Below are 5762 nucleotides of genomic sequence, written 5' to 3'. Positions count from 1 at the left end.
TTCTCGTTTAGTCCTCGTGGACTTTGTTGTCGTCGATCTGTCACCATTAGACCAGTGCTCCAGGAGACCGGGAGCTGAGCGTGTGGCTGTCCTATTCGTCCCGTGCTGTGTCCCAGCCGTGAGGACAGCTGGGGGATACGCAGCCTGGGAGACATGGGATACGGGCATGGGTGCGTCAGAGCCAACGGGGGGTGGGGGGGGGGGGGTGGTGGGCTGGGGGAGGAACGTGCCTGATCACAACAATTGGACACCAGCCTGCCTTGGGCTATGGCATCATCCCTCCCAGTTAGGCCAGCTTGCTTGGCTTCTCTGTCCGTTGCATCCAGAATAATCCAGATACGTTGAAATGCAGATAATCCAAGTGAGTTCACCATTTTTATATTTGTGGGAAATAGATCAGTACAAGCAAAACCCAAGACCCAAGTGCCTGAAATAGAAGCACCCTGAACGTAGCAGCCTACACGCCTTTTCTCCTCCTCCTGCTGAGGGCAGACCTGGCAGTGCCAGTCTCTCAGGGCCACCAGGAAGGGCACTCAGAGTATAAGGCGGGTGCTCAGTGTCCCAGCCTCTTGTTCCCGAGGCTCGGGTATCAGTGATGGTGGCGACGGCCCTAGAGCTGTCCCAGGAGCCATCCCAGGCGACAGTCCTGGATGCTGAGACCAGCGGAAGCAGGCAGGGTGGCAGCGACACTGAGCTTGCCGGAGAGCACCTTTGTGAGGGGCGTTGGGCACAGCAGCTAGAAAGGCCCGGGAGAAGCAGCTCTTTCTGCCCCGGAGGCGGCCAGCTGTCGCGTGGTCTGGCCCTGGCTTACGGGCTTCCCCCTGGAACAGAGGAAGGCACGCGCGACCTATGTTCCTCGGCCTGAGAAGCCATGGCCAGGCCCCTCCCCAGCCTCCAGATGACCAGATCATTGTGCTGGGAACAGTCCCTCCCGTTTGAGATCCACTTCAGGTGAATAAAGAGATGAACACAGGGCCTTTGGAAGGCTGTCTCCACGTGGAGGGACCTGACAGGTCAGGTGTGAAGGACAGATTCACTCCGCGAAGCAAGCGGGTCCCAGGCAGCACCTGCTCCATTCTGGGAGATCTGAGAAAACGGTTTCCATGCTCCTTTGAAAAAGTCGCGTCAGTGTTTGCCCTTTTCCGCTCTGCTCTCAAGTGAGACAGGTGAAGATGTCTCTTAAAAGTGCAGACACCTGGTTTAGCATTGAATTTTGTGCTGGAAGACGTGAGCTGGAGGAGAAAGTCCTCCAGCAAGAAGGCAGGAGGACAGGAGAAGAGGCTGTGGCCGGGCGCCTGAGGAGCCCCCGCTCAGGTAAGCCGCACGTGCGCCCTCCAGCAGAGGGGGCCGCCACAGATGACATGTGCCCGAGGCCCCGGTGGTCTGCGGGCGGTCGGCATCTCGAAACCGCATCCAGCCCTTGCACGACCGCCAGCATGGGAATCAGAAGGTGGTTCGAAAGCCGTCTTATCCGTTAAAAGAATAAACTGGGGGTGCCTGGGTGTCTCGGTCAGTTAAGCGTCTGATTCTTGACCTCAGCTCAGGTCTTGATCTCAGGGTGTTGAGTTCAGGCTCCAAGCTGGGCTCCTCCGTGGGCGTGAACCCTCTTTTAAATAGACAGACAGATAGATGATAGATACAACCCGCAAGCCGGTAAGGGAAAAAAAACAAGAAACAGTTCTTAGCGATGAAAACATCATAAGCTTAGTCCAACTAAGGTCAGAATAGATGCTCACACGAGCCGGAAGGTTAAGGCACGGGACTCTCCTGACACCAGTGCAGAGGGAACAGGGGAGGGAAGTACGAAACAGTGGGAGAAATAAACCGAAATGTTCTTTAGCTGAAGAAAGATTTGACTTCGCCTGGAGAAAGTCTTCAAAGGCGAAGCCAACGGAAGCATGTAAATCCGTGGCCTTCCCCCACAGTGACCGTGACTTCCTGAGCGCCTTTCGATGCAGCAGCAGCAGCAACAGCAAAACCAAAGTGCTTGGCACACACCTAATGAGCCGTCCAGTGCCCAGATGACGAAATTCTAAAAGGTTCCTGAAAGAAAGAGGAGAGGTCTGAGTAAAAGGACACGCTGTGTGCTATAGCTACAGGGTTCAGTAGTATAAAGAGAGTTCTCCCCCTGGTGAGATATCCTGTCCCTGATGGCGCCTGGCAGGGGAGGGGAGGGGAGGGGAGGGGAGGGGAGCAGCACGGAGTCCTCGTAGCAGCGGAACAGAAAGTTCTGAAGCAGGTGGGAGTCAGCAGCGAGAGAGTAACTGCAGAGGGAGGGAGGACTCGCGTAGGATATGCGGTTTCGAAGGCGCACCTCCCTGCCGAGGGAGCCCCGGGCCAGTCGGAGATGTAAACGTGGGAGGAAACGCGAGAGAATCCGGGGGTAATTCAAGAGCGTGTGCTCTCCCACCCGTAGTGTCGGGATGGGGGGGGCGTCCTAAGAGACAGACCCCGAGTGGAAGGAGGAACCTACTCCTCTGCTCCCAGTTGGGGTGTCGGGTCCTGGTTCGTACAGAGTCCGGACGCGCCGTCCGCCGGGAGCTCTCTGAGGAGTACCCCAAGTGCAAGATCAACCCATGCGTATTGAGTAGGAGTAGCTTTTGTAAGGCTGCCAGACGGCCTCTTAAATGCTCGAAAGCCCGTGAGTCCAGCTGCCCCCAAGCGGAGTTGATAAAACAGAAGATTCTTTGCCTTTCGGTGATGTTTGGGGCCAGACGCCCAACTTCGTCCTACTTCTAAAAAGGGGAAGGGAAGTCGCTAGGACAGTGCGGCTTGTGCCCCGGTCGCCGGGCAGCGGCCCGTCCTGCCAGCCCTCAGGAGGAGGGGCCTGCCCACCCTCCCGGGGCCTTACGTGGCCCCTCGGTGCTTGTCATCCCGTGACCCGCACATGCCTCACCCCAGACACCACCTGAGGGGAAGGAGACCTGTGATGACACAGGACCGCAGGTAAGAGGGCTGAGGACAGATGCGCCCGAAGAGCCAGCACAGGCGACGGGACGCTGGAGAGGGGAGACAGGTCAGGAGAGAGCAGAGAGAACCGCTAACCAGGTCCAGGGCTGGTCCGCCTGGGGCCCGCCGCTCCGTCCGCGCTCGCACCACGGCAGACCTCCCCCTGCACGCCAGCGGCCAGGGCCGGATGATCTTACTGGGCACGAGAGAGTGGAGCGCAAGTGAGGATTCCTTCCCTTCCCTCTGCCACCTCTAATCTTCCCGGGGAGCAGTGTTCTCTTCTGCCTTACCCCGCGGCCCCAGGAAGCACCTGGCTTGCACCTGACTCGGTTTCCAAAATGTTTATTCTGGTTCTCACACCCCCGGCCCCCAGCAGAAATAGGGATTGCTAAACTCCCTTCCCCTTTATCTGGGTCTAATCCAACCAGTGTCCCTAATAGTCCTAACGCTTAAGGACTCTAGTCATTTTCAAAAGCAATTTTTGAAGGCGGCGGGGTCCCAAGGGAACCCTCAAAATAAATCCTACACACAACCCCAGACAAAAGCAAGAGGAGGAGGTTACTGGGTAGGTGAAGACACAATCACTTCCCAAGGTCATTCTTCAATGGCTGCTGCCTACCTGTCCCCCTTCCCCCTTTTCTCTCCCAGCTGAGGAAGGGGACAGCATCCTCACTGGCTTATATTGTCTGCGTCATTGCCCTCCTAGTAATGGCTCAAATTGATGGAGCTGTTTTATTTTTATTTATTTATTTATTTATTTATTTTTTAAGGATTTTTTAAAAGTGATCTCTACCCCCAGCATGGGGCTTGAGCTCACAACCACAATTTCGAGAGTCACACGCTCTACCGACTGAGCCAGCCAGGAGCCCCATATTGAGCTGTTTTAAATGCTGTGAAAGTTGTAAAATGTGGCCCCGAGTTTTTCCGACACTCCTCCTATTGAGAGAAGTGTCCGTTGTGTCTGTCCCTTGAGTCCAGGCTTTGGGACAGCGTGGTTAATAGGCTGTGGCAGGAGTGACTGCCAGCTTGCAGGAGGAGGCCGACACCGGCTGTCGGGGCCCAGCCACCATGCGGTGAGGAAGTCCCCGGCTGACCAGGGCGAGGCCCACACGTAGAGGAACTGACCTCACCCCCTCACCAGCCGTGCGGGTGCACCACCTTGGAAGGGGGTCCCCCGGCCCCAGATGCGCCGGCTCAGCTGTCGTCTCCTGGGGCAGAGACGGGCGCTCTGCTGAGCCCTGCCCAAATCGCAGGCGGGAGCGAGACGGGGGATTTTTGCCGCTTCAAGTTTGGAGGGTTATCTGCTGTTCGGAGTAGTCAGTTGTATAATGTTCGTATTGTGATATTCGTATATAGATTCTACGTATTCACACGTGTCATCGAAGGTAAAATCTGTAAACACAAGTTACATGCGTGGATAAGCGAATGCCGAATTTCACTAAGTCCTCCCTACCGCTTCTGGGGGGGCCCCTGTTCACAGACCGGAATCCACCTGCCCTCAGCCCCCCGCTGGTCGGATCGTGAGGTGGAGTCTTAGGCACTGATCACAGACTATGCCAGCGCCCTCTGTGCGTCTTCCGTGCCTGTGGCCCGCCTTCGTTTGGTCACCCGAGGCGTTTTCCGGAAGGGGAACGGGGGAGGTGTGATCTCCCCGCGGCATGTCGGAGGCCTGCTCAGTCCGGAAGCGTGCGGGCCCGGGTGCCGTGCCTCCGTGTCCAGACTTCCTGCTGCCCTCGGAGCCCATCTGCGCGTCACTAAGCAGCTCCCCCCACCCGTGGCGAGCCCCTGGTGTGATGGGCGCCGAGCCAGCGCGGCCTCTGCTGCCCGGAGTCGCCCGTGCCTCGCGGCATTGGTAGGCGAGGGGGCAGCGGCGGCCCGTTGCTGGTGTGCGGCAAAGCCCCTCCGGACCCCCCGGCCCCCGTGGGCCCCGGCCACTTGGCCGGTCCCTGTCGTCGTCTGGATTCTCACCAGAGACCGCCTGGACGGCCTTGCAGACGGGCGCACCCTCCCGTGCCTCTGGCGGGCCAGGATTCCTTCCTGTGGATGGAGCCCTTTGTTTTCGGTGTCCCTAAATCACAAAGGTTAAAATGGGAGCTGACCTGTGACCATGTAACGTGGACGCTTTGCACTGTGGATGGTTTGGAAGCAATAAACTCAGGCCCCAAGTGCCGGGTTCTGAGCAAACCACACACGCCTCCCCTCCTCAGAGGGCGGGTTAACTTGTTCAGCCCTCGGAAGGACCCCACGAGGCGTGTACCCTTAGGCTCCCCGTTCCCGGGTCGGGGAGACAGGGCGAGGCCGGACGCGTCCCCTGGGGACACGCAGCTGGATCCCCTTTTGGCCACCAGCAGGGCCCCGGGGGGGACTGCAAGCCACGGTGGCTCGTGGGGACCCCAGAGAGATGACTTCATGGTTGAGGCGTGTGGGGGTGAAGCCGGGCACACGGGATTGGCGGCGAGTGCAGCTCTGACGTGGCGCAGCTGTGCCTTCTCAGGTGACGCGCCTTCCCTCTCCGTCACCGGAAGCTCTGCACGGCCTTTAGTTCACCTAAGCTGCCCACCAGGGCTTCGAGAGACGTGCTCCTACCAGCACCCCCCGCCACACGGGTGGGGAGGCTGAGGCACGGGGAGCAGAAGCGCCTGCCGGCACTCACGGGAAGAGGGAGCGTCGGGACTTGAACTCAGGCCCTCTGACTCCCGCCCTCTCAGCCACAGCCTTCGCCATCTGCTTCTCAGGAGCCCTGGGGTCTGTGCGTACAGGGCCCTCTCTCGGGACCGGCACAGCTGCTTCGGGGTAGGGTTTGAGGCGGCGTT

The sequence above is a fragment of the Panthera pardus genome, unplaced genomic scaffold (genome assembly GCF_024362965.1).
Source record: "Panthera pardus isolate Hobbes unplaced genomic scaffold, ASM2436296v1 HiC_scaffold_19, whole genome shotgun sequence".
Taxonomy (NCBI): domain Eukaryota; kingdom Metazoa; phylum Chordata; class Mammalia; order Carnivora; family Felidae; genus Panthera; species Panthera pardus.
The sequence above is the reverse complement of the archived record's forward strand: the minus strand, read 5'-3'. Positions refer to the sequence as shown.